This window comes from Panthera tigris, chromosome B4 (assembly GCF_018350195.1).
Source record: "Panthera tigris isolate Pti1 chromosome B4, P.tigris_Pti1_mat1.1, whole genome shotgun sequence".
Lineage (NCBI taxonomy): Eukaryota > Metazoa > Chordata > Mammalia > Carnivora > Felidae > Panthera > Panthera tigris.
Genome location: NC_056666.1, coordinates 52,640,266 through 52,664,317, shown reverse-complemented (window position 1 = coordinate 52,664,317; position 24,052 = coordinate 52,640,266). Strand labels below are relative to the sequence as shown.

The following is a 24,052-nucleotide window of genomic DNA, read 5'->3' as shown; positions in this document are numbered from 1 at the left end:
TTTCCTGGCACCTCTTACCAGAAATTCTACAGTGTGAGAGTGCATTGCCCAAATATTTTATTTACATTCAACTTGTCCCAAGGTATTGCTAAGAATAGGAATGAATATATAGCCTGTTTGTTCAGAGTATTAAGCCACATAGCCAAATTTGGACTGGTTAATGTTGTATCTCCCTCATGAATAGAGAATATGGAATTGAAAACGACTAGCATGGAGGACAGAATGACTCAGAAATCTAAGAATAGCCAAATCATGTGAAAAGACCCAAAAGCTACTTCAGAATGAACTGCGTCCGCCTGCCTCACAAACCCAGCAAATTACAATATTTAAATCTATGCAAAACAGCATTTTACCAGCATTTTATCTGTATATTTAATTTTGCTTTGGGTTGGTATGTGTTTATCTCCTTACTGTGAGTTAGTTTATTAGCAAAGGTGTATGCTAGCTCAAAAAAATAATCTTAATCTAGTTTATTTTGTTTTGTTTCTTTTAGATTATAAATTAATAACTTGGGCTGCTTGGAATCATTTTAAGAGTAGATTTGAAAGTAGATTTTGGATAAACCACAGACTCCTCGGAGGTCTAGGAGACACTTACCACCAAAGCACTGAGAAAGGCTGATGATATGAAAGACTCAGACACTATGGGAGATCCCATGTTGCCTTAAGTAAGCTCATCATCTAGGATTCTGGCAATAATCTGACCCCCTAAATAAAGTGCTTCCTCTGCTTTAGTTATTATAAGCCACTTTATTGGGCTCTAATTAGGAACAGAACTGAGAGTAATCTGATAGGACATATTCTTTGCTATTCTCATCACCATGCACATCACTGATAGTGAAGGAAGGAAGGACTGGAACTGAGTATCATCCTTCATTAGCCACTTCGGTCAGCCACACTCTCTGCCACCACACTGTGCCCTCTGAAGTTCCCATACTTTGATTAGTAAACAAACCTATATCCTGAATCCCTTTAACGAAAGCCTGTGCATCCCCTCGCTTTAATTAAAATCTGCATCTCATCACAGGCTCAGCTCCCCCTGCAGCCCTTTCAGGTGAAGGTTGTTCTTTTCTCCTAAGTGGTGTAGGTAGTTACCATCCACCGTTGCCATTTCCACATGATCACTTCATTGGGATAACCCGTGCTTCTTCCGGTTTCCCGTCACTTGGAGAAAACACCCAATGCCCCCCGTTCCCGCTGCGATGACCTGGGAGTCATCCCTGTATTTTGTTTAATGCTCTGCTGTTGCAGTGTTGAAATTTTAAATAATTTTTTATCAGGGGCCTCACATTTTCATTCTGCACTGGGCCCCACAAATTATGTAACCTTGTCCTGGTCCTAAATGTAGTCTTGTGTGTTCTAATTTGCTCTACACTAACAACTCAGGTTATTTTTATCACATGAATCATGCCACCCCCTTGGTTGAAACACATTTATGGCTTTTCATTGCATTGAGAATCAAGCCCTCACATCAAGGTCTGCAAAGACCTGCCTTCTTGGGCTGCAGGTGTCGCTTCCCCACTTCAACACCCTCACTCACTGAGGCTGCAGGCATACTGGCATCTTTCAGATTGTTGTCCACAGCAGTTCCTTCCCTTTGCACATGCCTCAGACCCTTTGCACATGCTATTTCCTTTCTCTGCAACACTCTTTCCCACACTACATCATTCTCTTCTCTCAAGATTTAGCTTCAATAGCGCTTAATGTATCAGGATGTGCTAATTGCCATAACAACCCCCAAATCTCAGTGGCTTGTTAAAAAAAAAAAAAAAAAAAAAAAAGGGTTTATCCCTCAGTCATGACACAGTCTAATCAGCTCATGTCAGGTTCCTACAGCCAGCCTTCCTAATGAGGATTCAGGGTCCCTCCTCAGTAGGTGGCTTTATCACTTTCTAAGGCCTCAGAGTCCTTCACTGGACTGTCTGTGCCCAGCAAGAAGACAAAGGAAGAATGTGTGGAGCATCACAGCAGAGGTTTAGCACTTGGCCTCAAAGAGGAGTCTGCCAATTTTGCCCAGATTCCACTGGCTCCATCAATTTGTAAAAGAGCCTGGGAAATGCTGTTTAGCTCTGTGCCCAGAAGGCAAAGTAAATGGTTTTGAGTGCATGTTACCATCTTGGCCACTGTCGCCTTACTCAGAGAGTTTCTCTCTGACCCTTAATCGCAAATAGCTCACTTCTATTTTACTCTACTCTTGTAATCAATTTCTCTCTCACCTCAATTTGTGGTTATTTTTTGCATTTTACTTGTTTAGACTTTCTCATCTACTAGAATGTAAATACCTTGTGGGCAGAGATCTTACCAGTCTTTTTCACTGTTATAGCCACAGGACTTAGAGCAGTACTAGGCATACAGTAGATTTTTTTTTTTAATGTTTTATTTCTTTTTGAAAGAGAGACAGAGTAGGAGCAGGGGAGAGGCAGTGAGAGAGGGAGACACAGAATCTGAAGTTGGCCCCAAGGCCCTGAGCTGTCAGCACAGAGCCCGACATGTGGCTCAAACCTCTGAACTGTAAGATCATGACCTGAGCTGAAGACTGATGCTTATCTGAATGAGCCACCCAGGTGCCCCAGTACTTAATTAAAAAAAAAAACAACTCTGTTGAATAATTGAGTGAGTGCAGGAAAAATGTCTGTCTTGTTCTTCCTTGCTAGTAATATTGATAACTATTCCTTTCTATCATGCGGGAGTGAGAGAATGGCAAGTTTCCCTTCTCCCACAATGAAATTAATGGTGCTTTTAAAAGCAGTATATAATGTTTAGAAGTAAATGTTCTGGAGTGCCTAGGTGGCTCAATCACTTAAGCGTCCAACTCTTTTTTTTTTTTTTTTTTTTTAATTTTTTTTTCAACGTTTTTTATTTATTTTTGAGACAGAGAGAGACAGAGCATGAACGGGGGAGGGGCAGAGAGAGAGGGAGACACAGAATCGGAAACAGGCTCCAGGCTCCGAGCCATCAGCCCAGAGCCTGACGCGGGGCTCGAACTCACAGACCGTGAGATCGTGACCTGGCTGAAGTCGGACGCTTAACCGACTGCGCCACCCAGGCGCCCCTTTTTTTTTTAAATTTTTTTTTTCAACGTTTTTTATAACGTCCAACTCTTGATTTCGACTGAGGTCACGATCTCATGGTCATGAGATCCAGCCCCATGTAGGGCTCCACACTGACAGCACAGAGCCTGTTTGGGATTCTGTCTATCCCTCTCTCTCTGCAGCTCCCCCTGTTCTTCCATGCTCTCTGCTCTCTCTGCTCTCTCTCTCTCTCTCTCTCTCTCTCAAAATAAATAAATAAAAACATTAAAAAAGAAAAAAAGAAGTAAATGTTCTGTAATCAGATTCCGTAGGTTCAAACCCTAAGGTCATTGCTTATTATTAGCTATGTAATCTTGAGTAACCTACTCAACCTCTCTAAACTGTAATTTCCTCTTCTGTTAAAAAGTGTAATAGTAGTATCCATCTCCCAGCATTCTTGTGAGGAAAATGAGATCATCTCTGTAACATGTTTAGAACCATGCTCTGGTTAATGGCTCAATAAATGTAAGTATGATTATTATTAGTCACCACTATATACCCAGTGCCTGGTCCAGTACATTGTAAAAGCAAGCACTCAATATATATTGGTTGAATGAAAGAACAAACGATTAAGGGAAAAACCTTCTCTCACAGCTATTGACTCCAATAAAAACAAGAGCTATCTTTACTGGACCTTGAGTCCATGAAAGATCTTAGTTTGCTAATGCTCAGCACTCAGGACTTGCTTTCATGCATAACAATAATGGACAAGCCCTAGGGAACACCCAGTCTTTTGAAACCATCTAGCAATATGTGTAAACTTGAACAAGAGCAACAGATCTCATTCTCTCCCCATCACAATGTTTTAATTTTAATTTGTTCCAGTTGTATTGAGATATAATTAACATACATCACTGTGTACGTTTAAGGTGTATAGCCTGATGGTTTGATTTATACACATTGTGAAATGATTACTACAATAATTTAGTTAGCATTTATAAAAAGAGAAAGCATTTACTTAAAAATAATATAAGTTAAAGGGGGGCACCTGGCTGGCTCAGTTGGTGGAGCATGCGACTCTTGATCTCAGTATCTTGGGTTCAAGCCCCACAATTGGTATAGAGTTTACTTAAAAATACAATAAATTAAAAAATAAGAAAAGAGAGAAAGCAAAAAAAAAAAAGGCAAAAATTTTCCTTGTGATAACTCAGAATTTACTCTTTATAACCTTCATATACATATACCATATAGATGTTAACCATAGTCATCATGCTATACATTCCATCCCTAGTACTTATTTACCTGATAACTAGAAGTTTACATCTTTTGACCACCTTCCTCCGATTCTCCTTCCCCTTACTCCCTGCCTCTGATAAACACAAATCTGATCTTTTTTCTATGAGTTTGGCTTTTTGTATTTGTTTATTTTTAGATTTCACAGGTAAATGAAATGATACGATATTTGCCTTTCTCTTTCTGACCTATTTCATTTAGCGTAATGTCCTCAATGTCTATCCATGTTGCTGCAAATGGCAGATGTTTTTGTCATTTTTTATGGCTAAATAATATTTAATTTTGTGTGTGGGGGGGGGTGGGTGTATACACATACCACAGCTTTTTTATCCATTCATCCATTAGTGGACACTTAGGTTGTTTCCATGTCTTAGTTATTGTAAATAATGCTGCTATAAACACAGATGTACAGATATCTTTTCAAGTTAGTGTTTCATTCCTCTGGACATATATACCCAGAAGCAGAATAACCAGATCATATGATCATCCTATTTTTAATTTTTTGAGGATCTTCCATTCTGTTTTTCATAGTGGCTGTACCAGTTTACAATCCCATCAACAGTGCAAAGGTTTTCCTTTTCTCCACATCTTTGCCAGTTTATTTCTTGTCTTTTTCATAATGACCAATCTAACAGACATGAGGTGATATCTCATTGTGGTTTTGATTGCATTTCCCTAATGACCAGTGATGTTGAACATCTGTCCTGGGACCTGTTAGCCTTTCATATATTTTCTTTGGAGAAATGTCTATCCAGACCTTTTGCCCATTTTTGAATTGGTTATTTGATTTTTCCCATTGAGCTGTATGAGTTCTTTATATATTTTGGATATTAACCCCTTCTCAGATGTACAGTTTGCAAATATTTGTCCCATCCCTTAGGCTGTCTTTGCACTTTGTTGATGATTTCTTTTGCAGGGCAGGTGCTTTTTAATTTCATGTAGTCCTACTTGTTTATTTTCCATTTTGTTGCTTGTGCTTTAGGTATCACATCCAAAAAAATCATTGTCAAGACCTATGTCACGGAGCTTTTTCTCCTGTTTTCTTCTAGGAGTTTCACACAGTTTCAGGTCTTACGTTAAAGTCTTTAGTCTACAATTTGAAATATATCTCTCCATTTACATCATCTAACTTTTAATCTTTAAATCAGGCTTCTTTCACACACAGGAGGTGCACTTTCTTCCTAAAAGGTGAAATTTCCTAATTAGGTGAAATTTCTTCCTAAAGAATGAATAATGATGAAGGAAACAAATGATCAATTAATATTAGAGCAAACTTGAACGTTAGCATTGTCACATAATTTTAAGATAATTTGAAAAATTTAATCAAAGTGTTCATAAAAAAAAAAACACAAAAGGTACAGAGGAATACAGAGTAAAAAGAATATATTCCTCCATCATTGAATGTCAGTCCTGTCTCCAGAAGCAAACATTGCTAATAACTTCTTGTGTTTGTTTCCAGAAATTATCTATGCATGAATAAGCTTAGGTTTGCTTATTCTTGTTACCAAGAAAAAGAAAAAAATGCACTCCTATATACAAATTATTCAGCCACATGCACTTCCCCCCTCCCTTTTTTTTCTTTTCTAAAAATAAGCATCTTCATTACATGAATGAAGATGGGAGGACAGAGGATTCGTTTGCCTTTCCAGGCCTTGATTTTCCTCAGATAGACAGAACTCCAGTTCCCTGCCCTCTAGCACAAGGCCATCTGCCCTGCCACACTGGCCTGCTTTTCTTGTGATACACACAAGAAGCTTGCCCTGCTGGAACTCCTCCTCCAGAAGATGCTGATTTGGGCATTCTTTGACCTTTCCTCATATTTCTTCTTCATTTTCTTTGATCTTTTTTTTTTAATCTCTTCCTCCTCAGGAGTCAGCTGGGCCTCCTCCCGATCCAGGGACAGTACATAGTGGGATTCATCCATGGTTGGGAGGTGTGCTGTCATCATCATATAGTTCTTCACAGAATCTTGGTGAAGCAGTTGATAGATGCATTTGCAGACAACATCAATGATCCTTGCTTTGTACATAGAATACTTGGAGCTCCAGGAGAGAGTCCCCAGATCCAGCCTCCAGGCACGGTAATTACTGTTGCCTCCCCAAAGTCAGCCTGTGTGTATACAGCAGAGGCCAATCTTAGTGCAACAGAGTGTGTCCCAGCTCAAACTTCTGCTCCTTGTGGAAAGGCTTTCTTTTGCCCCTGGTCTTGCCCAGTTGTCCCAAGGGATGCCCATCACTCACAGCACGCTGGAAAGAAAGCTAACAGATGCTTTTCTTTTTATTAACAATCTATCTTTGTCATTTTCCCTCAACAATACATTTCCCATGCCTTTTATTGACGGCATGATATTCCATTGCATCAATATACTGTTACTTACTTTTTTTAAAAAAAAATTTTGGTGGTATGATTTTTATCAAGTTTTATTAAGATAGAATTCACAGCTCATATAATTCATTCATTTAAAGTAGAAAACTCGGTGGTTTTTTAGTATGTTTATAGAGTTGGGCATCCATCATCACAATTTTAGAACATTTTTCCTACCCCCAAAAGAAACCTCATACTCTTAGCCATCATCTCTCAGTTCCTCTACCCTACATCAGCTTTTGTCAATCACTAATCTACTTTCTGTCTCTAAAGACTTGCCTGTTCTGGATATCTCCTATAAATGGAATCATACAATATGCAACCTTTCACTTAGCTTTATGTTTTCAAGTTTCAGCCATGTTGTAGCATGTGTCAAATATACTAGTATTTATTAATCAGGCTTGTATTGGTAGATATTTAAATTGCTTCTCTTTGTTTGTTCTTGCATATGGCCCTGCAATCGAAATCTTGGTACATTTATCTTTGCAAACTCTTAGAAGGGAATTCCCTGGGTCAAATAATATGTGTCTTTAATTTTGAGTGATTTTTCTAAGCTAGTCTCTAAAAAGTTAGGTCATTTTATGTAACATGCAAATGTACATCACACTATCTTCTTAATTAGCATTTTAAAGTCAAGAATGAAAAGGGTCTTTTCATGTGTTTGCTGCATGTTAGTACTTTTTTCTCTCTTTTCTTTTTGGATGAAATATCCATTGAGTCACTTTGCCCATTTTATGTGAGATTATTAATTTTTTTCCATTTCTGTGTAAAAATAAGAAAAATTAGCTTTTTGTTTGCTATATGTGTTGCACATAATTTTCCCATTTTTTTCATTTTTCTTTGACTTTGTTTATGGTGATTTTTGAAATACAAAAGTTTAAAATTTGTAAATAGTCAATGTATCTTCCATCTTTTCCTTCCCTGGTTATTTCATGATACACAGAGATGACTGTGTATTTGCTGATTTCTGAATTTCATTTAAATCTTGGACCCATCTGAAATTTATTTGATACAAGAATGAGGTAGGTCACAAACTTACTGTCCTTTTAAACTTTAAATTGTTAGGCAAGTGTTTCCTCCTTTATTGACTTTTCCTCACTGATCCGAAATGCTACCATCATCATCTACTAAATCTCTACATGAATCTAGATCCATACCTTGCTTCTTAAAGCTAATCCACAATTCTCCATTTCACCAGTCTCATTTCCTTTAGGTTATGATAACTGAACTTCAAGTTTAATATCTGATAAAACATGGTCTAGCTCACTACTCTTTTTCTTTCCAGAATGTTTCTAATTATTGTCAACTGATTGCTCGTCAGTTAAAAAAAAAAAAAAAAAAGGAAAGAAAAAAAAACCTTTGTCCATTTACCCCAAAATATACCTACTGGTATTTTAATTCCACGTATCAAGGGAAGTGAACCTTTTCACAATATTGATGCTTTTTATCACAGAGTAAGGTATTTTTCTCTATTCTTTTAAGTCTTTATGTCCATCAGTAGAATCCTACACATTAATAGTTAACTTATTTTTAGCTATTTTGTCTTTTTTCTTATTGTTATATTAACTTTGAACCATTTGCCTTGCCAAATTCTCTTACTGTTTGCAAGAGGTTTTCAATGGATTTTCCAGAAGCTTTCTAGTTATTAATCAGACCATTCATCAATGTATTCAATAAATAGTTATCAAGCACTAATATGTGCCAAGTATTAATGAGAACACTAAACAAAAAGCAGTAATCAAAACAGACAAATACCTTAGTCTTCTGGAACTTATGTTCTAAGAAGAAGAACAGGATAATAATTTAATATACAATATGTTAGGTGATTATAAATACTAAGAGGAAATAAATTAGATAAGAGAATAGAAAATTATAGGGGTATAAAGTAGTTATTTTAAATTGGGCAGTCAGTAAATTCTAGCCTGAATGAAAGGAGAGTGAGTTATTTCAATATCTGGTGTGAGGAGGGAAAAAGGAATAGTAAATGGAAAGGACCTGAGTGAGAAATATGCTCAAGAGACCAGGGGCTGAAGGCAGTAAGTAGGTAAGAGCCATAGCAAGAAGGACCATATAGCATTTTATGGGTTTTGCATTTTATTTATTTTTTTTTTAATTTTTTTTTTAATGTTTATTTATTTTTGACAGAGACAGAATGCGAGTGGGTTAGGGGTGGAGAGAGAGGGAGACACAGAAGCAGAAGTGGGCTCCAGGCTCTGACCTGTCAGCACAGAGCCTGACGCGGGGCTCGAACTCACAAACCGTGAGATCACGACCTGAGCCGAAGTCGGACACTCAACCGACTGAGCCACCCAGGCGCCCCGGGTTTTGCATTTTATTCTGGGAGACATGAGAACCCAAAGTTGAAATCTGTGAGTGAAAATGGCATGATTTAACTATTATTTTAAAAAGATCTCTCTCTCTCTCTCTCTGTGGAGAAAGAATTAATAAGCAAGGTGTTAAATGCAGACTGTGTAGGAAAATGGTAGAGGTGAGATGGTGGAGGCTGAAAAGAGGTACCGGGAAAGGTGAGGAAAAGTGGTCAGATTTGGGTTGTATTTAGAAGGTTGAACAGGTAGATTTACTGATGCATCAGAAAATAGTATGTGGAAAATAGTATAAGAAATACAGAAATATGAGAATATAGTTTTTTCCAGCAAAATACTGGCCATTCTTATAATTTACATTATTCTTATGTCCTCTTCATTTCTAGTTTTGTGTTTTTGTGCCTTCTCCAGCTCTCTTTGAGAGTTAGCCTAATAGGCTTTCTATTTTATTGTTATTGTTTCTCAAAGAATCAGTTATAAAATGTATTTATTCTTTCTAATGTTTTTCTTTTATTACATTTAATTTTTGACCTTTCTTATTTCTCCCTTTATTATTTATTTATTTATTTATTTATTTATTTATTTATTTAGCAGGAGGATGTTTTATTTATTTTTTTAAATATAATTTTCAATTAGCTAACATACAGTGTATACAGTGTGCTCTTGGTTTTGGAAATAGAGTCCCATGATTCATCACTTACATAACAACACCCACTGCTCATCCCAATAAGTGCCTTTCTCAGTGCCCATCACCCATTTTCCCCTCCCCCACATCCCCACACCCCCATCAACCCTTAGTTTGTTCTCTGTATTCAACAGTCTCTTTTGGTTTGTGTCCCTCTCTGTAATTATTTTTTTCCTTCCCTTCCCCCATGATCTTCACACAATCAACAATAGCCAAATTATGGAAAGAGTCCAAATGTCCATCGACTGATGAATGGATAAAGAAGATGTGGTATATATATATATATACACACAGATATAGATATATACACACACACACACAATGGAACACTACTCAGCAACGAGAAAGAATGAAATCTTGCCATTTGCAACAACATGGATAGAAGTGAAGGGTATTATGCTAAGCAAAATAAGTCAGTCAAAGAAAGACAGATATCATATGTTTTCACTCATGTGTGGAATTTGAGAAACTTAACAGAAGACCATGGGGGAAGGGAAGAGGAAAAAAATAAGTCTTCCTTCTTTTAAGTTAAATTTTTGCTGTTTTTAAAAATATTAATATGAATAGCTAACAATTTTTCTTCTTTCAAAGAAAATTAAAGATTTTGGCTATCATATTTTTTTTCTAGCCACAGCTTTTCACATACCACAGGTTTTTGGATCTAAAGTCTTACTTTTACTTTCCAGCTATGAAATTTAGGCCTAGATTTCCTCTTAGAGTTAAAAAAAATTTTAGAACTTCAGATTGTGATTTTCTTATTTCAATCTCTGTTATAAATTTCTACTTTTACTGCAATATAATCTGAGAATATTGTCTATAATGTTATTCCTTTTTAAGATTTACTGATATTCTCCTTGTTCTCTTCTAGACAATTTTGGGAAACAACCCATAGAGACTTGAAGAGAGTAACATTTTCTGTAATTACTAAATAGAGTCAAATGTACATCTATTAGTTCTACTTAATTAATTCTGTTATTTAGATTCACCATTATCTCATTTATTTCTCCCATTTACCTCTTGTGTGAAGTGAGTTATAAACCTCCTACTATTACTATTCTCATATATCACTCCTTAAAAGGGTTGAATTGCTATTTGTGGTTTTGCTGTTGTTTTACCTGGGATATGAAGATTCATAATGGGACATTATGGAGCATCTTGAAAGAGACAAAGCCTCTGCTGAAGACATATAGAAAGCTGAACAAAAGAATAAGACTGGGCATCAGATTGCTGCCATAGGTAACCAGGGCATGAAAGCACAGGGTGCTAAGAGGACAGAAATAGTTCTGGAGGAAAATGGACATGATGCAGTGGGGCTTTTTTGTCTGTTTGTTTGTTTTGTTTTTTTCTTGGTGCATTTGCCAGTTCTGAGCATGTAACAAGTGGCTGGGGTCAGGAAAAAGGCCAAGTAGATGTCCTTGCTAAGAGGTAGAAACCCCACCAGAAGTTTTGACCATCCCATGAAGCTGGAGAAGCACAAATTAGAGACTTGAGGAGCTAGGATTCCATCCAGAAAGTAGGGACAGAGAACAACATCCACACTCCTGCTGGATTTCCCCTCATGACATTGATTTCTGCAGCTATGGGGGGGTGGGGAGGGGGGAGAGAATCCAAGAAGCCAAGAAGAATGTCTTTGAAAAGCAGAGAGAGGATTTGGCTGTCTAACAGTTGTACTAGAAGACAGGCATTCAAGTTCTGGGCAGACCAGAAGATAGGGGCACAGGTGAGCATCCTGAGTCCTAAATAGGAATTCCTTGGAAACTACACTCTTGGAACAAGAGTGAGAGAGACTCTAGAAAGAAGCCTTAGAAAAGGTGCAATCCAGCCTGGAATTTAATTTCTGAGTGGACTAAAGGGATCAGCCCCCACTCCTCTCACTCTTTGAGGAAGATGATATGAAGAAAGCTCTTCAGTTTTTCATATATAATGTCAGACATTAAATTTAAAAATACCAAGCATACCAAAAAACAGGATTACAAAACTTAACACCACAAGAAAAAAATAATCAATAAAAAGACATTCACAGGTTATCCAGATATTGGAATTATCAAATAAGGACATTACAATATCATGACTAACATATTCAAGAAAGTAGAAAGAAAGATGAAGAAAATAGATGAAAATGCGAAAAATTTCACCAGAGTCTAAATCTTGAAAAGAAAGTCAAATGAAATTTCTAGAAATGTAAAATACAACAATTAAAATTATAAATGAGATATGTGGCCGATTAGAGAAAAATAGTGAATTGGTCAACTGAAATACAGATCAACAAAAATTTTCATACCAAACCACAGAGGGTAAAAACACTAAAAGTCCACAAGTGTATATAAGAAAAATAGTTTAGGGGCGCCTGGGTGGCTCAGTCAGTTAAGCGGCCGACTTCGGCTCAGGTCATGATCTTGCGGTCCGTGAGTTCAAGCCCCGCGTCAGGCTCTGTGCTGACAGCTCAGAGCCTGGAGCCTGTTTCAGATTCTGTGTCTCCCTCTCTCTGACCCTCCCCCGTTCATGCTCTGTCTCTCTCTGTCTCAAAAATAAATAAACATTAAAAAAAAAATTTAAAAAAAAAAAAGAAAGAAAAATAGTTTACATGTCAGACATGCTATTGGAGTTCTGGAAGAAAAGAGAAGAAAGAACCAAGGAAAAACAGTATTTTAAGAGAACATGGTTGATGAAAGTCATCAAGCCACAGATCTCTGAAGCCCTTTGCTCACTTCTAAGATAAATACGAGCAGGATGAAACCTAGACACATCATAATCAAATTGCTGAAAACCCAAAACAAAGGGAAGTTTTAAAAGTACCCAGAGATGTAGGGGAGTGGGGAAGCATGGGGGAAGTGCATCATTAAAAAGACAAACAATGAGACCAACAAGTGAATTTTTAACAGAAATGATGAAAGCCAGAAAGCAACAGTATGACATCTTTAAAGTATCCAGAGTAAATACCCTGCCCACCTAGAATGCTATCAACAGTTGGGGGGAAATCAATGGAAAATGAAGGCAAAATAAAGACTTTTGCAGAAAAGCAAAATGTTAGAAAATGTATTGCCAGAGACCTTAACTATTAGAAATACTGAAGGGATTTCCTTAGCAAAAGAAAAATGACCCCAGAGGAGTCAAAATGACCTCAGAGTGAAGAATAAAGAACAATGGAAAGAGCAAGTAAATATAAATTAATACTGACTGAGCAAAATAGTAATTTATTTTAGATTCAAATGTATATGTAGAATCAAAATTATAACAATAATATATAAAAAATAGAAAAGGTAAAATGGAATTTAAATGGTTTAAATTCCTAGCATGACTGGGGAATGGTAAAAGTTATATTTTATAAATGGACTGTATTGAAGTATGCATATTGTAATCCTAAAGTAAACAGTAAAATGATAGTAATGTAGTATAAAACTAACAAGAGGTAGAGATAGAATAATAAAGAAACTGATCAATGAAAAAGAAGAAGAGAAAAGAAAGGAAAAAAGAACTTAAGACTGATGGAACTAATTTAAAAAAAAAATAATAGGAAGATGGTAAATGTAAACTCAAATATATCAGTGATTAAATAAAAATTAATGAATATTCCCAGAATATGAAAAATAAAACAAAAGCAAAAACAAATATAAGTGCATGTTCTTATAAAATATAGGATGTGGGAAATCAAATAGCTATGTCCTGGGTTAGAAGATATTAGGGAACACATTACACTGCTTTCTGGTCCTGCTAAACACAGTAAACCAGTATCTAGTTAATGTGTATATAGGGGCTGGGTCTGTTCTGTGCTCAAGAATTCCTTAGATCATGTTATCAAAGGAATATCTTATCTTGTTCTCCACCCAGCTTTCAGCATCTGCTCTTTTGTATTCTTGGGAATGCCTTGTTTTTTTTGTTGTTTGTTTGTTTGTTTGTTTGTTTGTTTGTTTGTTTGTTTTTGCAAGGCTTTCTAGAGCCCTTACTGGCAATTACCAAGGGACATATTGCACAATGTTTCCCCTATAATGTATGCTTAATAAATATGGGAGCTTGAGATCACCTTGGGTAGACTTCCCTTAGCCTCCTTACCTCTCTTGACTTGTTGAGTCTTGAGTTATCCTTTCTGCTGTCCTCAGTTTTGCTGGATAAAGCCAAAAGCCGAACCCACAATTGGTGGCCCCGACGTGATAAGAATCCACAATAGGATACTGAGGGGTCTGGGTGGCTTAGTCAGTTAAGCATTTGACTCTTGATTTCAGCTCAGCTCATGATTTCAGGGTTGTGAGATAGAGCCCCGCATTGGGGTCTGTGCTGTCAGCACAGATTCTCTCTCTTCCTCTCTCTCTATCCCTCCACCACTCATGTGCACATGTTCTCTCTCTCTCTCTCTCAAAATAAATAAAAACTTTAAAAATATATATATAGGACCCTGAAAGGTTGAAGCAAAAGGCCAGAAAAAGATATGCCATGCAAATACCAACTAGGAAAAGATGGTGTGGGCATATAAATTTTTAGACTTAAGTCAAAAAGCATGACTAGAAACCATGAGGGACTATTAATGATAAAGAGATCACTCCAGTGGCAAATATAATAATGCTAAAACATCTATATGGATTGAATGAGAAATGGCAAAAATATATGGACAAAAGAAACAGAATGAAAAGGGCAAACAAAATCATGATCTGTTTGGTTTAGCTCTCCTTGTTGTCATAAAACAAGCAGAGAAAATCAGTATGGATATAGAAGACCTGAAACTAATGTTTAGTGACAGACCCACTTTATGATCTACTGCATGGTAAATTGTGCTAACCTATTCTCTTGCATTTCGAGGGGATGTATATGCTTGGAACTTTTAAGAGGAGTATTTTCTCTACATATCAATTAGGTCATATAGAAAACAACACACTCAAAAATTGCCAATATTTACTATATAGTGGACCATAAAGTGAGTCTTGATGATTTTTTACAAACTAACTTTATTGAGGTATAATTTACATACGGTAAATGTATCCATTTTACATGGACAGTGTGATGGGTTTTGATCTATACACTCATGTTGCTACCACCACAAATTAAGGTCCACGATATTTCCACTATATAAATAACTGACTCCTTCCTTCCGTATAGCACTCATTCCTCTTCCCAATCGCAGGCAACCACTGATAGGCTTTCTGTTTGTTATCCAGTATGGTGTCTAAAAAAGTAAATCGCTGGAGCCAGACTGCCTTGGTGCAAACTAGTTTTGTGACTCTCTGTAAGTCACTCAAACTTTGTATCTCTCAGTTTCCTCATTGGTAAGACGGAGGTTATAAGTATCGTAACTTCCTGTCATTATAAGGATAAGATTAATGTATATTAGATACTTATAAATATTTCTAGAACATATTACATGCCTTATAAGTATTAGCTGAGTTCCTAAAGGCCTACCACTGCCCACAGGAATTTTGTTTAGAGACAAAGAAGGCATAATGATGGCATGAATCACTATTTTCTCTATTATTTCCTATTCAGAATTTTAACAGAAAATACATTTATGAAAGCAACTTCAATTGCCAAACATATTAGAAAATTCAACAGAAGATATTATGTTGCAATTCCATTTCCTTTACAAAGGCAAATATATGTATTTATTTGGAGAATCAGGATTATTTAAGAGACCATGTTTGTTCAGAAAAGAGAAAAATAGTTTGCATCCTTTAACACTTTATATAACAAACAAAATCTCTATTGGTTTAAATAAATTAGGTTCCCCTTTCAGCAATAATGGCAGTAATATTATCTACTTGAAATTCGCACTTTTCATGCTCATTAGCAAATAAGAAGGCATCATTAACAAAGGGTACTCTTGGGGCACCTAGGTGACTCAGTCAGTTAAACCTCCGACTTCAGCTCAGGTCATGATCTCACAGTTCATGAGTTGGAGCCCTGGGTTGGGCTCTGTGCTGACAGCTGAGAGCCTGCTTCCGATTCTGATTCTCTCTCTCTCTCTCAAAGATAAAGGAACATTAAAAAATTTTTGTTTTAATTAAAAATAGTAAAGGGTACTCTAAAATCCCATCTTCAATGTTCTGGTTTCTCTTCAGATCGTATAAATCATTCACCTTTTAAATCCCATCTTCAAATTTATACTTGTATCCAGGGTATAAGTAATTCAAGGAGAAAAAAAGATTCCAACTCATTCCTTGTGAGTAGAAACTACTCAATCAAAAGACATTTTAAAATCAAATGAGTATCTAGAACAAAACCAAGGATAAATGATGATTTTTTAAATAAAAGTAAATAAAACAATTAGTGGGTTATTTTGTTTTAACTGATTCTAACAACTGCAGTCCCAATTACAATTAATTATATAAATTATGCCTAAATGACATACATGAATATCTTCTGACAGCTTTATTTTCAGTCTCCATGGTTCAGAGAAAGAATCTTAATTCATAATCAAGATAAGCTATGAACCAAATTAAAGATCCTGATAAAAGTAGGAGAAAATGTGTAATTATTATGGCATATAAAGAATCAACAGCAATAGATTATGGTTTTGAGTATTTTAACCTGTAAGTTATATTTTTAAAGATATCTACCAATGTCAAAACTTTAAATATGTAAATATTTAAATTTCTATTTACCGTTTTTTCCTACATATACACCATAAGAAAATATTTGAATGAAAAGGAAATAAATAAATAAATAAACCAGAATTTTTTAAGCAAATGATCCTTAGGCTCAGATATCACAAAACTGATTGTTCTACTTATTGTTTTACTTGGTATTACAGGGATAAAATATCAATTAAAAATTGTATTTTACTTTAACTACCGTAAGAGTAAGGCAAAGATCACTATATAAGAAAATATATCCATGACCATCATTATGCTAGAAATTACACTAAGAAAACTTAATATTAACACATAGACATATTAACACACCACAGTATATAGGTTTTATTGGTCCTATTTCAAATAAATTAGGGGAAAAAAGGAAAAATAAATGTGAACTAGACATTTGACAATCCCAGCAAATTAATACTATTTTTATAGAGTGATAATAGAATTATTAAGGAAATTAAATATTTACAGAAGAAACAATATAATATCAGGGATCCAACAAATGGACATGGAGAGAAGATGAATAGTTGACAGAAGAAATGATCAGTAACATATTGCCACGTGGTCAAGCTGGACAAAGAGTATATTGGGTTCATTATACAATTATCTCCTTTTACGTATATTTAAAATTTTCCCTAATAAGAGATTTTTTTTAAGATTTTCTAATGGCTGGTTTAGAGAAAATTTACTCTAACTGCATGAAAGCAGACAATAAAAATATTTAGGATTAAGTATGTATATTTACCCTCTTCTCAGTTCTTGAGTGTTGATTCATTAAGTGTGAAATAAAACATGCTTTGTATGTTAAAACCCCGTCATTAAAAACAAAAATTGCATTCCCTGGGGTGCCTGGGTGTCTCAGTAGGTTAGACTTCCAACCTCAGCTCAGGTCATGATCTCACAGTTTATGAGTTCCAGTCCCATATCAGGCTCTGTGCTGACAGCTCAGAGCCTGAAGCCTGCTTCAGAATCTGTGTCTCCCTCTCTCTCTGCCCCTCCCCTGCTTGCACTTTATCTCTCTCTCTCAAAAATAAATATTTTTAAAAAAATTTTTAAAAATTGCATTCCCTGAAACTAATGTTACACTGTATGCTAACTGGAATTTAAATAAAAACTTGAAAAAAATATTGCATTGAAAAAAAATAAGATCATGGCAGGAGATACATTCCCTCAATATGAAATTTTAGAATGATATTGTTTAAAATAGAAAGCAGGGAAGTTAGAAAAGGTAGTAAGCTCTCAGAATACAGTAATAAGACTCTGATTCTATCACTGACTTCTAACTAGTGTTCCTTTTTGTTGAAGAAATTGAAACCCTCAATTTTCTGATGCTGTCACCGGTTAGTAAATGTTTTTCTTTAAACTCTTTAAACACTGATCATTAAAAAGTGTTGCTTTGTAGTGGATTGTGTCAAGTTAACCTGATGAAACTACATGTTACGTGCTTCAGTGTACAAACACCATTGTCTTGTGAGTTTAAAAATGCACCTTAAAAAGAATGTAAGTGATGCCCTCTGAGAAGCCTGTAAAGTGTTCTACAGTGTTTGAAGCAATCATAATAAGCCTACACGTACTTCCAACCTCCTGATAAACATGACTACAAGTTTCCAGATACTTTTGTTTACTTGAAGAATTTGAGAAATTATTTTTCTTTTATCATGAAACCCCAGATTCTATACTTTGATGGCTCATTTTGAAGATTTCACAATCACTGTTTCAGATTCAGTCCGATGTTTGCATCAAAGGAACCAGTACACTCATTTCCCTTTGACCACTTTGATGTCATATGAGAGACAGGTGCATCTTGCCAAAGTTTATCTCAGTAAATTCAAGCTTGCCTTTACAGTCATAAAACCCAAACCTCCAGATAAAAAAGTGAATAATCCAGTGAATCATTTGAATGTTTCTATATAAGACTTAATTAGTTGAAAATAACATGTTTTAGTTGTATATATTTTTAAATATGACACTAGAGCCCTGATTTTTCTTTTGTGGTCTATTTAAAGATAGGCAAATAGCAATAAAATGATAACTGGAATACTGATTGACTTTAGTAAGAATGGGCTTGAATGAGTATAAATGTATTATACAGACAAAAAGCATAGACTTTTTTTTAGTCAAGTAAGTTTTTCCATTGTTTTTGTTTTTAGAGGAATTAGATAACACATTTTAAAAAGTATTTCAAAATTAATATTTCTCAATGGTATCTCCTGGGATAATGATATCTTATTTAATGAAAATGAGCTCTGGAATTGCCATAAATCCTTAATGTCAAATGCAATAAACAGTATATTTGCTGGACATTATTTGAAAGCCTTTTATGCAATTGCTTTAGTCATGTTAATAGCAAATGCCTCTAGACTGTTTTGCCAATAGAAGTCAATAACAACAGGAGAAGTGACAGGGGTATATAAATTATAGTTTTTAATTCTGGTTCTTGATAATACACTCTCCAAAAATCAATGAAGATTGTAGCAGTTCAGTTTCCAATGATTAAGTAACTATTTAAATAAGGTTACTTGTGGTAATTAGGTAAAAATCCCCAAATCCAAAAACACATGGAAGTTTGGGGCACCAACATAGCTTTAGACATCTATCAGTGGGTGTGATAACATGACATCCATTTTCTTAAGTTGTTTTATTAGCTTTACCTACTTGTAATACTTAATATTTAACGGCAAGGGAGCATCGCCAACAATTAATTCCTAGAAAGTGACCAATCTGCCCACATTAAATTTATACTTGGCCAGCAGTATTTTGAAGGCCAGGGAAGTAACAAAAAGGATTAAGAAAGTGAAATTGCTGTTACAAGGTATTACAGGACCATCAGCACAGAGTGGTCAGAAGACTTGAGTCACCTGAACACAATCTCAAACTGTGCAGGAAAACTAGCACCTGCTGAGAAAGCCCCGTAACATACCTGTCTGAGCTTGAAAAGTCAAAAATGAGTTTTCCTTTTTGATCGAAGAAAACACAGAGGAAATGGCTGCATTTTATGAATATATCATAGGGCTAACTAACAATGATGGTAGCCAGAATCCAAATATCTAAACATCACGGAAAGCCAGTATACATGTATTTGCCTTCTCAGCCACAGACTCAGACTATGTGTGTGGATTTAAATTAATAAAAAGGTATATGTGTTATTTAAGGCTCAGGTCATACAGATATAAGTTTGATTTCTATCTCTGCCATTTGCAAACTGTTAGAAATTAATCTTTCAAGACTGATAATATGAGAACAATAGATTTTTTAAAGTTTTATTTAAATTCCAGATAACATACTGTGCAATATTAGTTTCAGGTGTACAATATAGTGATTCAACACTTCTATACAACCCCCGGTGCTCATCACAACAAGTGCATCCCTTAATCCCCATCACCTATTTCACCCATCCCCCCACCCACTTCTCCTCTGATGATCAAGAGTTTGGAGAACAACAGTTGCATCAAATTTATCAGTTGTTGTAAGAGGTCAAATAGTGTACAGTAAAAATATGACTGATTCTGGAACTTCTAAATAATTATTAATTACCATTCATGGTACTATAGTCAGTTGTACCCATGGTTTCCAGAATGAGCAAAAACAAACAAGATCCCAATTCAATTTTAATTCTACATGAATAGTGAATAATTTCTTAGCATAAGTATATTCCATGCAATATTTGGGACATACTTATTCTAAAAAACTATTCATTGTGTATCTGAAATTAAAATGTATCTGGGCATCCTATACTTGACCTGGCAACCCTACGCAGTCAAGAAAATTCATTAATCTATTACTTAGTCAAAATTCTACTGGTAAATAAAAGAGATCTGAGTCAGTCAAACAAAATGTGCATGTTGAAATTCCTGCTTGTCATTTAAAGAAATATTCCCTAAATCCTTATTCAGAGTCCATGCCCCTTAACTTTAAAACAAAAAAAGCTTATAATCTAATTAAGAGATTTCGTCTTGGGGAGGTACGCCTATAAAAAGATCTAAGGATCCATGGGGAAAAGCCCCAGGCCTTCGAAAGGAGCATGAACACATTCCAAGCCAGGCCTGTCTTCTCTGAGCCCCTGTGCTTTATCTTCTGCTCAGCTCCTGTCAGCTTGTGACCCCAGACTGAGCCATGGACTTTGGCTCTCCCATTGGTATCTCTTGGGCTACCCTAGTATCTGGCCCCAGTCACGTCTCTGATTCTGTTTCAATTACGTGGACTGTGCTTTGGAATGTTGTCCATGTTTTCTCAGCATTTCCACCCCGGCTTTGTTCCTGGCTTGACTCTGCACCCTCATGTCAGTGCCAATATCTTGCACAAGTCCATTTTGCTATGTTACCAATACAGGAACTGCTTTCAAAGCCCAAACAGATTAGACCCTACAAATTAGTGAAAGAGCCAGATATAACAGGAACACTGATAGCAGTGAGAAATTATGGTTAGCCACCTGACAGCAGTGATATGCTGTAATAATAGTGTGCCATTGGTTGAGAACTTACTGCCCGCCAGTCACCGTGTTAGACCCTTAGCTACTTTGTCTCCTTTTATCTTCTCCAGAGTAGACAATGCCACACCCATTTTACAGATGAAAAGGAGATCACACTGCTAGTGTCTGTCAGAGCAGAGCTGGAACTCAATATACTACCTCTGTAAACCACATGCTTTTGACCACAAAAGGCTACCTACTCAGTGAAAGAGGACAGAAAAGAGAAGAAAATTAAGTGTCATGAACCCTCAAAACACTGTAGTCTTGGACCACTGAATATAGATGTACATGGTGACCCTTTGTAACTTTATTCAGTGGCTCAATACTACAATACTACAATGCATATGTTATCTATGTTATTGTAGGACTGTATTCTTGGGTCCAGATGGTCTTACTCTGGCATGATGCAGGTGAATTCAATATTTAATTTTAGAAGGCAGAGTCATCACAAAAATTTAAATTATTCTGAGGGACATACAGTGAGGAGATTGAAAAAGTTTGGGGTAAGGTGGTCAGAGGACCTGGATTTCAATCCTGGCTTCACTACTCCCTACTAGTTATGAGAACCTGACCAAGTTTTTTGACTTCTTTAAGCCTCAGGTTCTTTTGTAAAATGATGGTGATAGTACCTACCTCATGGGTTGTGAGTGAGAATTAAATGAAAGAGCAGGAGGTGTGTTCAGCTCAGTGGCAGACATATAATAATCTCTGAAAAATGTTAGCTTAAAAAAAACACAAGGGGGGGCTCCTGGGTGGCTCAGTCGGTTAAGCGTCCGACTTTGACTCAGGTCACGATCTTGCGGTCCGTGAGTTGGAGCCCCGCATCGGGCTCTGGGCTGATGGCCCAGAGCCTGGAGCCTGCTTCAGATTCTGTGTCTCCCTCTCTCTCTGCCCCTCCCCCATTCAAGCTCTGTCTCTGTCTCAAAAATAAATAAACGTTAAAAAAAAAAACACAAGGAAATATGTGGCATATTTTAAGCTTTGTTCAAAACAGAAGAAAAGAAAAGAAAAGAAAAGAAAAGAAAAGAAAAGAAAAGAGAAAAGAAAAGAAGGAGGGAGGAAGGGAAGGAAGGAGAGAGAAAGGAAGGAAGGGAAGGAGGGAGGAAGGGAGGAAGGAAGGAAGAAAAGAAACAAAAGAAAAAAACAGGAAAGGAAAGGAAAGGAAAGGAAAGGAAAGGAAAGGAAAGGAAAGGAAAGGAAAGGAAGAAAGAAAGGCTGTTTTTAGAAAGACCCAACCTTTAGCTAACTAGATTTTTATTCTGAATGATCTATATGCTAAGAGTCCCTGATAACAAAGCTCTCTCTCTCTCTCTCTCTCTTTCTCTCTCTCTCTCTCTCTCTCTCTCTCTCTCTCTCTCTCTGTGTGTGTGTGTGTGTGTGTGTGTGTGTGTGTGTATTTCTATACACATATAGAGAACTATTGAAAACTCCAATCTTTCAGAGTGTCTGGTGGCTCAGTCAGTTAAGTGTCTGACTTTGGCTCAGGTCATGATCTCACGATTTGTGAGTTCAAGCCCCGTGTTGGGCTCTGTGCTGACAGCTCAGAGCCTGAAGCCTGCTTCAGATTCTGTGTCTCCCTCTCTCTCTGCCCTTCCCCCACTCATGCTCTGTCTCTCTCTCTCTCTCTCTCTCTCTCTCTCTCTCTCTGTCTCTCAAAAATAAATAAACATTAAAAATAAAAAAAGAAAGAGAAGGCCGGTCTTTCTTCAACTAATGTAAGATCCTAAAGAATCCTTATAGCCCTATGAGACTGGTCTTTTTAGAACCTGAGGAACTGCAGTCTAATTGTGGACACCCAGGCCCTTGTATCAGCACTATATACCTCTATATACTCTACATACTCTCACTGTATGTATCTAGACTGTATCAGTATGGATATATAAATATGGATATAGATACCTATTCTCTCTGTGCTACACTTATACCTATTTACTATATGCTTACTCTTCGGTTGAGCAGACACACAATCAAACAAGGAAAAAAACCTACTATAGTCAACAGTGTGATCTGGAAAGGAATTATCTCTAAAATATAATAATTAAGATATAACCACCTTGAACCTTACAGTTGATGTCTTTTAAGTGACAAATGCCAACAAGTTAAAAGTGGTGAAGAAAAGATAAATAGTTGTATCTGGAACATTCTCCTTTGTGTGCCATTTTGGGAGTCGGCCTGTGTGGGTTTGTTAGAGATGCTGCAAGCATGTGGGATGACAGCTGTACTGGGCTGACTAGCAGTGGACGTGGAGACCAAAGATTTGGATTGTAATCTAGTTCTGCCATGCCTTACCAAGGCTCTTCAAATCTCAGAGATTCGGTTTCCTCATCTGTAAGATGTAAACGATGCCACCTACATCAGAGGACCCTTGTTATGTGTACAAAAGCTCTTAACACAATGTTTGGCACATTGTAGGCATGTTATTAAATGACATGACTGAAAAAGATACACTTCCACCTTTGCTCTTCTAGAATCAGTAAAAGCAGAATGACTGCCTTTCGAGGACTGGCCTAGTAGTTTCAATAAGGAATCAGAGAAACCTCTCCAAAAAGTTTGCGAATTTTCAACATAAGAGGAGATAAATACCATTGTAATATTTGGGAACTTATAGTTCCAAACTCTTTGACACCCTTCTGTAGTTTAAACTAGTTGCTGAGTAAATTATCAAAGCATTAAGGTCATAGAAAATCTTTCTAGTACAATTTTTTGAAGTGTACATACAAATGAAGGTACTTGGTACCACTGGTCTGTACACTTAAAAATGGTTAAGATGACAAATTGTCTGTTTATATGTATTTTACCATGATTAAAAAAATGGGGGGAAAAGTGAGTGTAGGAATGATAGGCAAACATAGGAAGGGCTACTGTTACTATACACCCGGGAAAAAAAATTTTTTTCTCGTGTTTTTTTTCTCTTGTTTAAGAAATTTAAATTGAAAGCCTTAAAAAAAATAATAAGACTAAACGTACTCATTATGGACTTTTTGATTTGAGTAATATCATTATGGGAAGGATAGAGAGGGTCAGAGTACAGATAATTCTATGCATGGATGAATTCCAGAGCACCAGCCTAAAATATCACAGGATTAAAACTTCTGCAACAGATCAGAATGCTGAAGTTCATTTGCCTAATGGCATTATTTCAACCTGGCTCAACTAGTCTTCTGAATGCCCCAACACTCCCTTTTATGTATTTTTTAGCAGTTGAACAGATATTACATGAAACTATGTAAGATTCCTTGAAAGTATATCTCATGCTTTAGTGATCCTCCATTAGTGATTTGGAAGTATATATGTATCCAATCCAATCAGGTTTAAAGATACTCCACTGCAGTAAATTAAAAT

The 24,052-nt window shown here is 36.3% G+C and overlaps 1 pseudogene; it reads right to left on the bottom strand.

The window, feature by feature from the left end:
- LOC122240518 overlaps window positions 1–6,536 on the bottom strand; it is a 127,642-nt pseudogene extending 121,106 nt beyond the window's left edge.
- Window positions 6,537–24,052: the final 17,516 nt, after the last annotated feature.